Source organism: Chaetodon trifascialis, chromosome 6 (assembly GCF_039877785.1).
Source record: "Chaetodon trifascialis isolate fChaTrf1 chromosome 6, fChaTrf1.hap1, whole genome shotgun sequence".
NCBI classification, from domain to species: domain Eukaryota; kingdom Metazoa; phylum Chordata; class Actinopteri; order Chaetodontiformes; family Chaetodontidae; genus Chaetodon; species Chaetodon trifascialis.
In genome coordinates, this window is record NC_092061.1 from 30,123,874 (window position 1) to 30,137,923 (window position 14,050).

Sequence of the window (14,050 nt, forward strand, 5' to 3'; positions counted from 1 at the left end):
ATGTTTGTTCATTTAGCTAATTAAACAGAAAATGGTCATAGCTATATTCTCACTCATTTAATGCCACTGGATTTACAGTGGGTACGGAAAGTATTCAGACCCCCTTAAATTTTTCACTCTTTGTTATATTGCAGCCATTTGCTAAAATCATTTAATTTCTTTTTTTTTTCCTCATTAATGTACACACAGCACCCCATATTGACAGAAAAACACAGAATTGTTGACATTTTTGCAGATTTATTAAAAAAGAAAAACTGAAATATCACATGGTCATAAGTATTCAGACCCTTTGCTGTGACACTCATATATTTAACTCAGGTGCTGGCCACTTCTTCTGATTATCTTTGAGATGGTTCTACACCTTCATTGGAGTCCAGCTGTGTTTGATTATACTGATTGGACTTGATTAGGAAAGCCACACACCTGTCTATACAAGACCTTGCACAGTGCATGTCAGAGCAAATGAGAATCATGAGGTCAAAGGAACTGCCTGAAGAGCTCAGAGACAGAATTGTGGCAAGGCACAGATCTGGCCAAGGTTACAAAAAAATTTCTGCTGCACTTAAGGTTCCTAAGAGCACATTGGCCTCCATAATCCTTAAATGGAAGACGTTTGGGACGACCCGAACCCTTCCTAGAGCTGGCCGTCCGGCCAAACTGAGCAATCGGGGAAGAAGAGCCTTGGTGAGAGAGTTAAAGAAGAACCCAAAGATCACTGTGGCTGAGCTCCAGAGATGCAGTCAGGAGAGGGGAGAAAGTTCTAGAAAGTCAACCATCACTGCAGCCCTCCACCAGTCGCGGCTTTATGGCAGAATGGCCTAACGGAAGCCTCTCCTCAGTACAAGACACATGAAAGCCTGCATGGAGTTTGCTAAAAAACACCTGAAGGACTCCAATATGGTGAGAAATAAAATTCTCTGGTCTGATGAGACCAAGATAGAACTTTTTGGCCATAATTCTAAGCGGTATGTGTGGAGAAAACCAGGCACTGCTCATCACCTGTCCAATACAGTCCCAACATTGAAGCATGGTGGTGGCAGCATCATGCTGTGGGAGTGTTTTTCAGCTGCAGGGACAGAACGACTGGTTGCAATCGAAGGAAAGATGAATGCGGCCAACTACAGGGATATCCTGGACGAAAACCTTCTCCAGAGTGCTCAGGACCTCAGACTGGGCCGAAGGTTCACCTTCCAACAACACAATGACCCTAAGCACACAGCTAAAATAACGAAGGAGTGGCTTCAGAATAACTCTGTGACTGTTCTTGAATGGCCCAGCCAGAGCCCTGACTTAAACCCAATTGAGCATCTCTGAAGAGACCTGAAAATGGCTGTCCATCAACGTTCACCATCCAACCTGACAGAACTGGAGAGGATCTGCAAGGAGGAATGGCAGAGGATCCCCAAATCCATGTGTGAAAAACTTGTTGCATCATTCCCAAAAAGACTCATGGCTGTATTAGCTCAAAAGGGTGCTTCTACTAAATACTGAGCAAAGGGTCTGAATACTTATGACCATGTGATACTTCAGTTTTTCTTTTTTAATAAATCTGCAAAAATGTCAACAATTCTGTGTTTTTCTGTCAATGTGGGGTGCTGTGTGTACATTAATGAGGAAAAAAATGAACTTAAATGATTTTAGCAAATGGCTGCAATATAACAAAGAGTGAAAAATTTAAGGGGGTCTGAATACTTTCCATACCCACTGTACATACCACAATGGTGTTCGTATGAATATAGGAATCATATTGGCATATTGGGGAAACCAAGATATTACCAAAGTCACTTTACAGTTAACAGTAGTGTTACCTTCAGAAACTCCTTTTTGATCTGTTGAGATTCCTCCATTAGCAAAACTCTCATAATCAGCCAGGTAATGTAGCTTGTAGTTTGTCGGTGGCTCATTCTGTGATGTGATTCTGTAAAAACCTTAAATTCTGCACACTTTTCACAAAATTGAAATTTGGGATAACAGTCCAGATAGTCGTGATGTTTTTGAGATCTGTACAAAAGTCGATATTGGATTCCACACACAGGGAGTCTAAAAAGTGCTGCTATTCCTGTTGTGGGATGAATCTACCTTCTCTAGACTCAAGTTGCTGTACCTTGGCAGTTATGCTCAGAGCATGCATAGGCATTAAAGTCGGAATGGTTTTTACTGTGGTTATAATTGGACATGTAGGAACTGTGGTAATCGAAGCTGGTGTTGGAATAGTTGTAGCAGCTGCATGTTTGCCATATTAAGATTGGTTGTCATCATTCACTTCTTGATGATTTTCCACAACTTCATAATTTTGCTGGGGGATAGTTCTATTTTTGAGCTTTCCTCTCTAATCTGTACCTATAAATGTCTGCATACATGTTATTTGGTTGGATTGCTTGTGCATTAATCTCCACCAGCCAACTGGTAGATTCTCTTGTCACTCTGAACACACATCTGGCAATGTTTCAGGTGGATACATCAAGAACATGATCTTCCACCCTCACAACACACTGTCTTCAGAATCTAGCCCTGTATTCTCTATTGTCTTTATCAATCCCCCATCAGGAACATTGGGGTTTTACATGCAGCAGCAAAAAGGGGGGTGGGGGGGCATCTAAAAATAGTTCTAATGGAAAAATTTAAAATTGTGCAAAGATTGAGAATTGTACATGGTTTAAGTACAGCTTTTTTCACTATTACACATTAGTTAAACATATATGTAACATAGTATACGAAAGATAAATATGTAATATTGAGGAAAATATGTAATATTGCACAAGATATTGCATGATGGCAAGGTGTTGAAACGTAAAATCACACAGTAGTGCAAGACAGTGCAAAACAGTAAGTATGTAAACACAGTGCTGCATTAAACAATGCTACAGTTGAGTCTGATCGCAGTTGGAATGAAGGACCTGCGGACCTGCTTTCCTTCTTACAGAGTGGATTCAGCAGTCTCCTGCTGAAGGTCTGCTTAGGGCCCCCACCGTCCCATGCATGTGGTGGGATGGGTTGTCAGTGATTGATTTCAGCTTGGCTGACATCCTTCTCTCACGCACCTCCTTGATGGTATCCACAGGGCAGTCCAGGACAGAACCAGCACCTCTGAGCAGTTTGGTTAGTCTTTTTCTGTCCCTCTCAGAGCATCCACAGCCCTTGCATACCACTGTGTAGAAAATTGCAGATGCCACCACAAAGTCATAAAATGTTTTTAACAGTGTCCTACATACTCCAAAGGACCCCAGTCTTATTAGCAGAAGGAGACGGCTTTGGCCCTTCCTCTACAGGACATCCATCCATCCATTATCTATACCGCCTATCCCTTTTGGGGTTGCGGGGGGCTGGAGCCTATCCCAGCTACAATGGGCGAGAGGCGGGGTACACCCTGAACCGGTCGCCAGCCGATTGCAGGGCCACATGCAAGGACAAACAACCATTCACACTCACACTCACACCTACGGACAATTTAGAGTCATCAATTAACCTAATGAGCATGTTTTTGGTCTGTGGGAGGAAGCCGGAGTACCCGGAGAGAACCCACGCATGCACGGGAAGAACATGCAAACTTCACACAGAAAGGCCCCGCCTGACCCGGGGATCGAACCGACAACCTTCGTGCTGTGAGGCACGCGCACTACCTGCTGCGCCACCGTGCAGCCCCTCTACAGGACATCTGTGGTGTTAGTCCAGTCCAGTTTATTGTTGAGGTGAACACCCAGGTATTTGTTATCCCCCACAATCTCAATGTCCAAGCCTTGGATGTTCACCGGTGTAGTCTGTGGTACCTTTCTTCTGAAATCATTCACCATCTCCTTTGTCTTGCTGGCATTTATGTGCAGGTGATTCAGTTCACACCATTTGACAAAGCTGATGATTGTTACGTTTAGTAAATCAATGTAATTTTGATTTGGACCCAAGAGGCAGAAACGAACAGCATGAGAAACAAAGGGAGCTGTTCAAAACACAAACGGTTTATTACAATCAAACAATAAACACTAAATACAACCAAAAACCCAAAGTTCAAGAAAACACAAATTCAGCCCTAAACATTAATTCTACTACTCCACGAACAGACAAACAGACCAACTAAGGAAACCACAAAGTGGGACTAACAAACAGAAAAACTACCACATTGGACACAGTAAAGTAGTCTTTTGGTGAGGGGGGAGGTGAACGTAGTCTTTGAAGTGTGAAGATGCTCCTCCAGTTTCCTCCTGTAGCTCTCTGCTTCTCCTGATCTCCCGTTTCAGCTACCCTCCTCAGTTTTACATTTGACATCATCTGGTTTGCTAGAAGAAATCAGAGTGTAACTGGGCTTATTTGAGATCTTAGCTATACAAGGTAAATTAGAGATAGGAGTAGAGACGTGTTTTTTTGAGAAGTGGTTGTTGAACATTGGCTTGTTTGAAACAAGCTGGGACCAACTGTCTACAAGGTGTTTGTTTAAGAGACCAAATACTCATTCCATCATTCTTCCAGGAGAAATTAATCAGCTGCTGCTGTGGAAATTAGGCTTTGGTTGGAAGTTGGGAGTGTCTGACACCTGGTATCGCCCCATTGGCCAGCTCGGTCCGCTGCCAAAAATAACTTTGGTTATGCTAACATTCACTTTGCGGCATGCTTCAACAGCCGGGAAACTTCAATCACAATCGCGGGAAAACACAGGACTAAAATAAACTTTGACACACAAGGCGTGACTGCAAAATAAAACAGGAAATAAAAAAGCTAAACAGTTCAAATCCAAACACTTTGGTTTCAGGGACATAGCACTGAGCTCCAATATTCTGGGCATTAGAGGCTGAGGCTGATGGACCTGTGACCTGATCATTAAGTCAGATTGCAGTCTTTTCTGAAGGAAAGTTATACCTTAAAAAGAAGTGGTTACACAAGCACAAGCAAAAATTTTCCACGACATTTCCCCCTTTTGACAATAATATGCTCACTAGCCATAAAGGTTTTGATGAGCTTAGCCCGTCAAAACTGAGAATAAAAAAACGTAAATATAAATTAAGGCTCTATTGATCCCACACCAGGGAAATTAAGTTATTACAACAAGCAAGTATTACAAAAAGCAGGAACAGTGGCACAGACGCTAAAATGCTAAAATTCCTGTTTCTGAATGTCCACTGAACATTTTGTGCAAATGTGATTGTGGCTGTTGCTGGTTGGTGGCATTTTGCCAGGGTTTTCTGATGCCGATTAGGGGGAACACCTCCAATATTGCCAGTAGTGTTTAGCCAGCACAGTCTTCTGAGGCTGCATCCTGGTCGTCTGAAGGGATGCTATGGTCATCTCTGACCATTGTCAAAACAGCAGTTGTTGCGAGTACCCACCCTCTCACCTTAATCTCTGGGCCCCTTTCTTGAGCGTGGAAGACAAGTGTTCCTAGTGCTATCATTTGTCCCTCCCTGGGCAGTGGCACAGAGCTGGTGACAGTTTCAGTTGTCTTACTGTGTGTTAAGCATTTGGTCAACTGTTGAAGGGGTAGCCTCGATTTTAACCCTCTTGCAATGGCTTGCATGAACCCAAGTTGTACTCTCTGATATTTACAACTGTTTCTGTCATCAGTAGCACTTGGTATGGGCCAAGGTATCATGGAGCCTTCCAGTTCCTCCTGTTGACGACTCATATTACAACCCTATCTCCTGGTCCCAGGTCATGCAGCTTCCTTTTGGTTGCCAAGAGTGCATTTTTAACTTGTCTGAACATTTGCAAGTGTAGAAGAGAGGTTATTACAATAATGCAACATTTCATCATCACTCTTGTCTGTGGATGTCTGCCTGGGGCCCCAATTGAGGAATCAGTCCACTTCTGACCCTCCTTCTTGGCTTCATTTGCATAAGCACTGGTGGGAGTGCTTTTGTCTAGCTCAGTCTTGTCTCCTCACAACACTTCAGTGTACCATTTTCTCTTTCCACAGCACCTCCAGTCTGAGGGTGGTAGGCATGAAGATATATCATGTGAATACCAAAATATTTACCCACATGTTGTATTGCTTGGCTCACAAAACATTGACCATTGTCACTGCTGATTTAGTTTAAAATGCCACACCATGGAATGATCTTTCTGATCAGTATTTTTGTGACTGTATCTGCCATGCTCTCACTAACTTTTACCACATATCAGCAATGTTTTTTGCCCCTGTTCAAGTGGTCCTTCTGGTGTTGGGTAGGCTGCACAAGGCACTTCCTGTTTTCATCCTGCATTGTTTTTGCACAGATAAGGTAAAATGAACCAAAAAAACATAAGCTAGGACTGCTGTATTTATTTAAGGGATGGTCCAAGGCGCAGGTTAGGCAGTGGGAATATAGTGTGACTGAATCAAAGCTCTTTTTCCTTTCTAGGATAAAGTTTTAAAAAGACATTTCAGCCCCAGGATTTTCAGAAGAGTATGTTAAAATGACTTTGTTAAAATGACTCAGGAAGATATAAATAAAATAATATTAGAGAGAGAGAAAGAGAGAAGATATAGCATAGTACATATATATATGGTATATTTATGTGTGTGATATATGTATGTATTAGTAACAGATATGTATATGTACGCAATACAGTATTATAGGTGTAATAATAATGAAGTCTGACTATAGTTGTAGCAGTTGCAATGGATGTCAGGTAGGGCCATGGCAGGAGACGTAGCTATAATCCACAATCCAGGTTCAACCACTATCCACGGGAACCTGTGAGACAAGAAAGTATAAAGACTCCGGGTAAGAAGCTAATTTAGTACAGTAATATGCCTAAGTAGGACATGGAAGCTTGCAGGTGGAAAGGGTGAGAAGGACAGAGAAGCTCGTTGTACCATTGGAAGTCCCCCAACTAATTCTATAGCAGCATAATTTAGGGCTGATCCAAGGCACGCCTGTGCCAGCCCTAATTATAAGCTGCATCAAAAAGAGAAGTTTTAAGCCTGCTCTTAAATGTAGAGATAATGTCTACCTGGAAATGGTTTCAAAGGAGAGGAGCTTGATAGCTAAAGACTCTGGCTCCAATTCTGCTTTTGAAGACTTTAGGAACCATAAGTAAACCTGCATTTTGAGAGTGCAGTATTCTAGTAGGGGTAATAAAGTACAATAAGATGGTGTCTGACCTTCTATGTCTTTGTAAGTAAGGAGAAGGATTTTAAATTCTATTCTGGACTTTATAGGGAGCCAGTACAGAGTGGGTATTATTGGAGAAATATGATCTCTCTTCCTTGTTTTTGTCAGAACATGTGGTGCAGTGTTCTGGATCAACTAGAGAATATTTAGCAATAAATTTGGGCAGCCTGATAGTAAGGAATTACAATAACCCTATCTGGAAGTAACAAATGCAAGTGATGCAGAAAAACTCACTTCACACATCACTTTGAGACAGGATTTACCTGTGAAAAAAGGCAGTCCTTGAAGTTTGTTTTACATGGAAGTTAAAGGACATATCCTGATCAAAAATAACTCCCAGATTCTTTACAGTGGTGCTGGAGGCCAGCGCAATGCTATCCATAACTGCTATTTCATCAGAAAATGAGTTTCTAAAATGTTTAGGGGCCTAGTACTATAACTTCAGTTTTGTCGAAGTTTATCAAATTGCAGGTCATCTAGGATCTTAACACACACATGAGTCTGGCTTCATTAATAAATATAGCTGAGTATCATCTGCATAGCAATGAAAATCTATGGAGTGTTTTCCGAAGGAAAACTCCTCCATGTTCCTGCAACCAACCTGAAGCCATGTAAACATTTCTTTCATGTACTTCATCTGTGTGAATGCTTTTGTCATGTCTGGTAGTCCTAGTGTGGGCATGGACTTAAGGTTGTTTTCAGATTTAAAAATGCTTCCTCTGCTTTGGGTGTCAATTTGCCTTTCTGGTGAGCCATTAGCACTTTTCCGTCTGCTGTTGCTGCTAGGGGAGCTTCAATTTTGGTGTCATGCCTTGAAAACTCATCACTTATTTTTTTGTAGTTGGCTTTAGAATGGTCTGTATTGCGTTCACTCTGTCTGCAGCGAGGGATATTCCCTCTTCTGTGATGATGTGACCTAAGAATGAAAAACTGGCCTTGTTTCCTGTCTGTGTTTGTTTCAAGCTGTGTATGCTTGTGCAGCTGCATTTACTGCAACCAGGTCTTGAGGGCTGGCTCTGTCCTGGAGGGCCTCAATGGTGTACAGAGGTAGAGGTGGGAGAGGAGAATGTTAGCCAAGCTGACATCCAATCATGGACAACCCCTCTTACACTCTGCATGAATTCAATTTCAATTCAATTCAATTCAATTCAATTCAATTTTATTTGTATAGCACCAAATCACAACAGAAGTTGTCTCAGGACACTTTCCATATGGAGCTGGTACAGACCAAGCTCTTTTATCTACAGAGAACCAACAATTCCCCCATGAGCAAGCACTTGGCGACAGTGGCGAGGAAAAACTTCCTTTTAACAGGCAGAAACCTCGAGCAGAACCAGACTCTGGGTGGGCGGCCATCTGCCTCGACCGGTTGGGTGAGAGAGGGAGAGCAAGAGAGGGAGAGTGAGACAGACAGACAGACAGACAGACAGACAGACAGACAGACAGACAGACAGAAATGCAGTGAGAGAGAGAAAGAGAGAGAGACAGACAGAGAGACAGACATGCAATCACAGTAACAGTGACAGTGGATGTAATAATAGCAGTAGCAGTTGCAGTGGATGTCAGACGAGAATATTCAGCAACGAATTTGGGCAGCCTGATAGTAAAGAATTGCAATAATCCAGCCTGGAAATTACGAATGCAAGGACTAGTTTTTCTGCATCATTTTGAGACAAAATATGCCTGATTTTTGCAATATTACGTAGGTGAAAAAAGGCAGTCCTTGAAATTTGTTTTACATGGGAGTGAAAGGACATGTCTTGGTCAAAGATAACTCCCAGATTCTTTACAGTGGTGCTACAGGCCAGCGCAATGTCATCCATCGCTGCTATGTCATCAGAAAGTGACTTTCTGAGATGTTTAGGGCCTACTACTATAACTTCAGTTTTGTCTGAGTTTAGCATCAGAAAATTGCAGGTCATCCAGGTCTTTATGTCCTGAAGACATGCTTGTATCATATTTAACTGATTGGTTTCTTCTGGCTTCATTGATAAATATTGGTGGGTATCATCTGCATAGCAATGAAAATTTATTGAGTGCTTCCTGATAATCTTACCTAAAGGAAGCATATATAAGGTGAATAGAATTGGTCCAAGCACAGAACCCTGCGGAACTCCATAGCTGACCTTAGTGAGCGCAGAGGAGTCGTCATTAACGCGTACAAACTGAGAGCGATCTGACAAGTAGGATTTAAACCAGCTTAGCGCAGTTCCCTTAATGCCAATGAAGTGTTCCAGTGTCTGCAATAGGATGCCATGGTCAATGGTGTCAAATGCAGCACTAAGATCCAATAAGACTAGTACAGAGACAAATCCTTTATCAGATGCAATTAGAAGGTCATTTGTAACTTAAACCAGTGCTGTCTCTGTGCTATGATGTACTATAAATCCTGACTGGAAATCTTCAAATAAACTATTATTGTTTAGAAAGTCGCACAGCTGATTGGCAACTGCCAAGGTTGGATATCGGTCTATAGTTGGCTAAAACCCCTGGATGAAGAGTAGGCTTTTTAAGTAGCGGTTTTATCACAGCTACTGGACTGTGGTACGTAGCCTGTTGATAAAGACAGATTGATCATGTCTAATACTGAAGAGTCAATTAGAGGTAATACTTCTTTGAACAGCTTAGTTGGGATAGGATCTAAAATACAGGTTGATGATTTTGATGATGAAATTATTGAAATTAGTTGGTGAAGGTCGACAGGAGTAAAACAGTCTAAAACTGCGACAGACTGAGTAACAGTTTCTACGGTTTCTGTGTTTGAAGACAAAACAGTACCTGTTGACGGCAGGAGCCGATGAATTCTGTCTTTAATAGTTCGAATTTTACCATTAAAGAAGCTCATGAAGTCATTACTGTTCAGAGCTAAAGGAATACATGATTCAACAGAATTATGGCTCTCTGTCAGCCTGGCTACAGAACTGAAGAGAAACCTGGGATTGTTCTTATTTTACTCTATTAGTGCAGAGTAATAGGCTGCCCTGGCACTGCGGAGGGCTTTCCTGTATATTTTAAGATTGTCTTGCCAGGCGGACCGAAATTCTTCCAAATTGGTAGAACGCCATTTCCTTTCTATTTTCCGTGAAGTTTGCTTTAATTTGCGGGTTTGAGGAGTATACCATGGAGCTAACCTCCTCTGTTTAATTTTCTTCTTTTTTAGGGGAGCAACAGAGTCAAGTGTCATACGCAATGAACCTGTAGCACGATCAACCAGGTAGTCAATCTGGGAGGGACTAACGTTAGCATAGGAATCCTTTGTTGTATTGAAACATAGCATTGAATTAAATACTGATGGGATCATATCATTAAATTTAGCTACAGCACTATCAGACAGGAGTCTGGTATAAGAATTTTTGCCTACTGGCTGGTAGTCTGGTAATATGAATTCAAAAGTTATTAAATGATGGTCCAATAAAAGAGGATTCTGTGAGGAGACTATTAAGTCTTCGATTTCAATGCCATATGTCAGAACAAGGTTGAGGGTGTGGTTAAAATAGTGAGTCGGTTCATGTACATTCTGAAGGAAGCCAACTGAGTCTAATACTGAGATAAACGCAGTGCTAAGGCTGTCATTATCAACGTCGACATGTACATTAAAGTCACCTACAATATTACTTTATCTGCTTTAAGGACTAAACCTGATAGAAACTCCGAGAACTCAGCTATAAATTCAGAGAGGAGAGCGTTATACTATAACAAATAAAACTGGCTGCACTGTTTTCCATTTTTCATGAGAAAGAGTGAGAACAAGGCTTTCAAAGGAGTTATAGTCGAGTTTAGGTTTAGGGTTGATCAAAAGGCTTGAGTCAAAAATGGCTGCAACTCCACCTCCTCTGCCGCTGCCTCAAGGAATGTGAGTATTAATATGGCTCGGGGGAGTCGCTTCATTCAGGCTCGCATACTCTTCAGGACACAGCCAGGTTTCAGTCAGACAAAATAAATCAATATTATGGTCTGATATTAACTCATTTACTAGAACAGCTTTAGCGGACAGAGATCTGATGTTAAGGAGTCCACATTTAATTCTCCTATCTTGTTGTACTATTGCAGAGGTTGTTTTAATTTGAATTAGATTCTTATGTTTAACTCCTCTTCTCTGTACTTTTGGTTTACTTAGTTTATGTGGTCGGGGGGCAGACACAGTCTCTATGGAGTGTTAGGTGGGTAACTGCTCTAATGGAGGCGCAGAGAAGCCTGTAGGACTGCAGCTCTGCCTCCTGGTCTCAACTCTGAGTTGTCAGGGGTTAGGTTCATAAATAAAATCAGTCAGATTTCTAGAGATGAGATCTGCTCCCTCCAAAGTGGGATGGATGCCGTCTCTCCTAATCAGACCAGGTCTTCCCCAGAAAGTCTGCCAATTATCAATGAAGCCCACACCGTTCGCTGGACATCACCTCGACAGCCAGTCATTGAATGATGACATGCGGCTAAACATGTCATCACTGGTCAGATTTGGCAGAGGTCCAGAGAAAACTACGGAGTCCGACATCATTTTAGCATAGGTACACACCGATTCCACATTCCACATTTAACATTAAGACAGTGGTAGCCTGTAAGAAGGGAGACTTCCGCAGGTCCCTCACTCCAACGGCCATCAAACTGTTTAACTCTTTCTTTTATTGCTGTGCAGTAAGCCAAAGACACTGTATTTTTATTATTCCAATGTGAAATTGAGCCATTCTTCAAATTTGAGAGTTGTGTGCATACTCCATCCACAACAGTTGACGAGACCAAAACGTGGGATTCTGGGAGGCAATGCAGCGGAGAGCCACCTCCATGACTTGATTGATCCTGCCCGTCTGCCCATTGGTCTGGGGATGAAGCCCAGAAGAGAGGTTGATTGTCACTCCCAGGAGTCTGCAAAACTCACATCAGAAGGTGGACGTAATCTGAGGCTCTCGGTCGGAGACCCCTTCCCTTGGGAGCCCATGAAGATGGAAGTCAAATTCTGAACCGGTCGGCCACCATCAGAACCACTGTTCAAGGGTGGTGTGCAACTGGAAGAGGCCAGAGGTAACTTGAAGGGGCACGATGTGTCACCTTCTGTTGGCTGCAAACAGTGCACACTTTGATGAACCCTCTCACATCCTTCCAGGGCTGACCACCAGATTACCTCAATGGTGTGGCAGGCCCCAGGGTGGCATGTTAGCCTCGAAGCGTGGCTCCACTGGAGTACATCCGCACAGGGGGGACATACAGAAGCTCAAGAGCACGAGTACTGGACCGGATTGATTCTCTGCGGTGCTTGTTACTCTTTCTTCGATTTCCCAAGTGATCGGGGCCACCAGACAGGAGGATGGTAGGATGAGAGTGGGATCTTGATTAGTCTCCTCCCCTGTTGGGACAGAACGTCAGGTTTGATGTTGGACCTGGGTCTGTAGGAGAGAGAGAAATTGAAGCGGGTGAAGAACAAAGCCCACTTGGCTTGGTCACCACAGCCTCTTGACACCAAGCATCTCTGATTTCAACACAGACCCCACTGCCACGGGTCTGTCTGCTCAATAGCATGTAAGCCGGTCCAGCTGGATGGCGGAGTCCGGTATGCTGTTACTGAGCCATGTTTACGTAAAAACGAAAACTCTCTCACGGTCTGGTGGGTCGATCTCAGAAGGTGTATATAGTCCAGTTTTTCCAGTATAGCCCAGTTTACGATAGACGGTATAGCTGACTTGTGTGGATTCGCTGCTAGCCTAGCCTGGATACCCTGTGCTTTCCCTGCTTCCGCCTCCTTTCGCACCGCCTATGGCACTTCCTCTGCGGGCACGCTGCAGTAGTGGAGGTCAGTGTCGAAATGGGCCACCAGAGTAGGCCGAGGTTGAGTAACTGCCGATGTCAAAAAGAGTCCCACAGCTGTATGTGCAGATTGGGACAAACAAGCGCAATGAAAACATCAAATCACTCAAACACACCAACGAAGACGAACATGTAGACACCACATTAATGGGACAGAGAGGAGCTGCTGCGTCGGCATGCACCTCCATCACTACTACTACTCTTCATCGTATTCTTCATTGTCTTTATCTTCAGCTAAGGTCAACTGTCGATCAGGGATGTTCTCCAGTGTAATGCAGTCGCTCCTGTCGATTTTTTCAGTTTCATCTTCGAGCTCAGGTTCAGAGTCAGAAGTGAGATCGTTGTCGGCATAACCATAAGCTACATAAGTAGCCATGTGGTTCCCTCTTAACATGCAGCTGATTGGCCGAAAAAAGAACAGAAGCACATGAATAGCCGAAGAAAGCCAGTATGCTAATTTACTGTTGAATCACCACACCCCCAACTAGGACCAAGAATTTCCTCGAAAACAACCAAATAATCAAATACAAAGTTTATGGTTTTAAGGCCCCCAATACTGTTATTTGAAACATGGAGTGGCTTCTTCATTTCAACTTACATATTCTGCAAAAAAACGAAAATCACTAATTTTTGAAAAAAATCCATTTTTCGTTGCTTACACAACTTGCGCTGGGCCGACTTGTTGCTGTTTTCTCATGGCGGGTCACATTTATGGTCTCTGTAGAGTCAATTCATATTGATGACCCTTCTGGCCTACAATGCTCTCAAAGTACTGCTGGAGGACAGTTGGTCTATGAGACAGTTTTTTCAATAATATGTCTTTCTAAACTTAAAAGAAAGGTTGAACTGCAGCACTGTTTATTGACAAGGAGGTAACTGAATTTTTGAAACTGCTAACTCTCATTTGTAAGGAGAAAGTTCTCCTGGAATACAGTCTGAACAGACATTACTGTCCTAAACTGTCCTGTATTCCTTTAGCTCTGAACAGTACTGACTTCATGAGCTTCTTCTTACTATTACAGAATTTATCTGCCCCTACCATCAACAGGTACTGTTTTGTCTTCAAACAGAGAAACCATAGACTGTTTTTCACCTGTTGTCCTTCACCAACTAATTTCAATATTTTCATCATCAAAATCATCAACCTGTATTCTAGCTGCTTAGCTCATTAGACA

At 42.6% G+C, this 14,050-nt stretch overlaps 1 protein-coding gene and 1 pseudogene across 1 annotated transcript in view; both read left to right on the plus strand.

Annotated features, from left to right (window-relative positions):
• Nucleotides 1-14,050, plus strand: part of ccdc125 (coiled-coil domain containing 125) — a 67,682-nt gene that overhangs the window by 25,430 nt on the left and 28,202 nt on the right. The window lies entirely within an intron of this gene.
• Nucleotides 472-12,034, plus strand: LOC139332109 (uncharacterized; annotated as a pseudogene).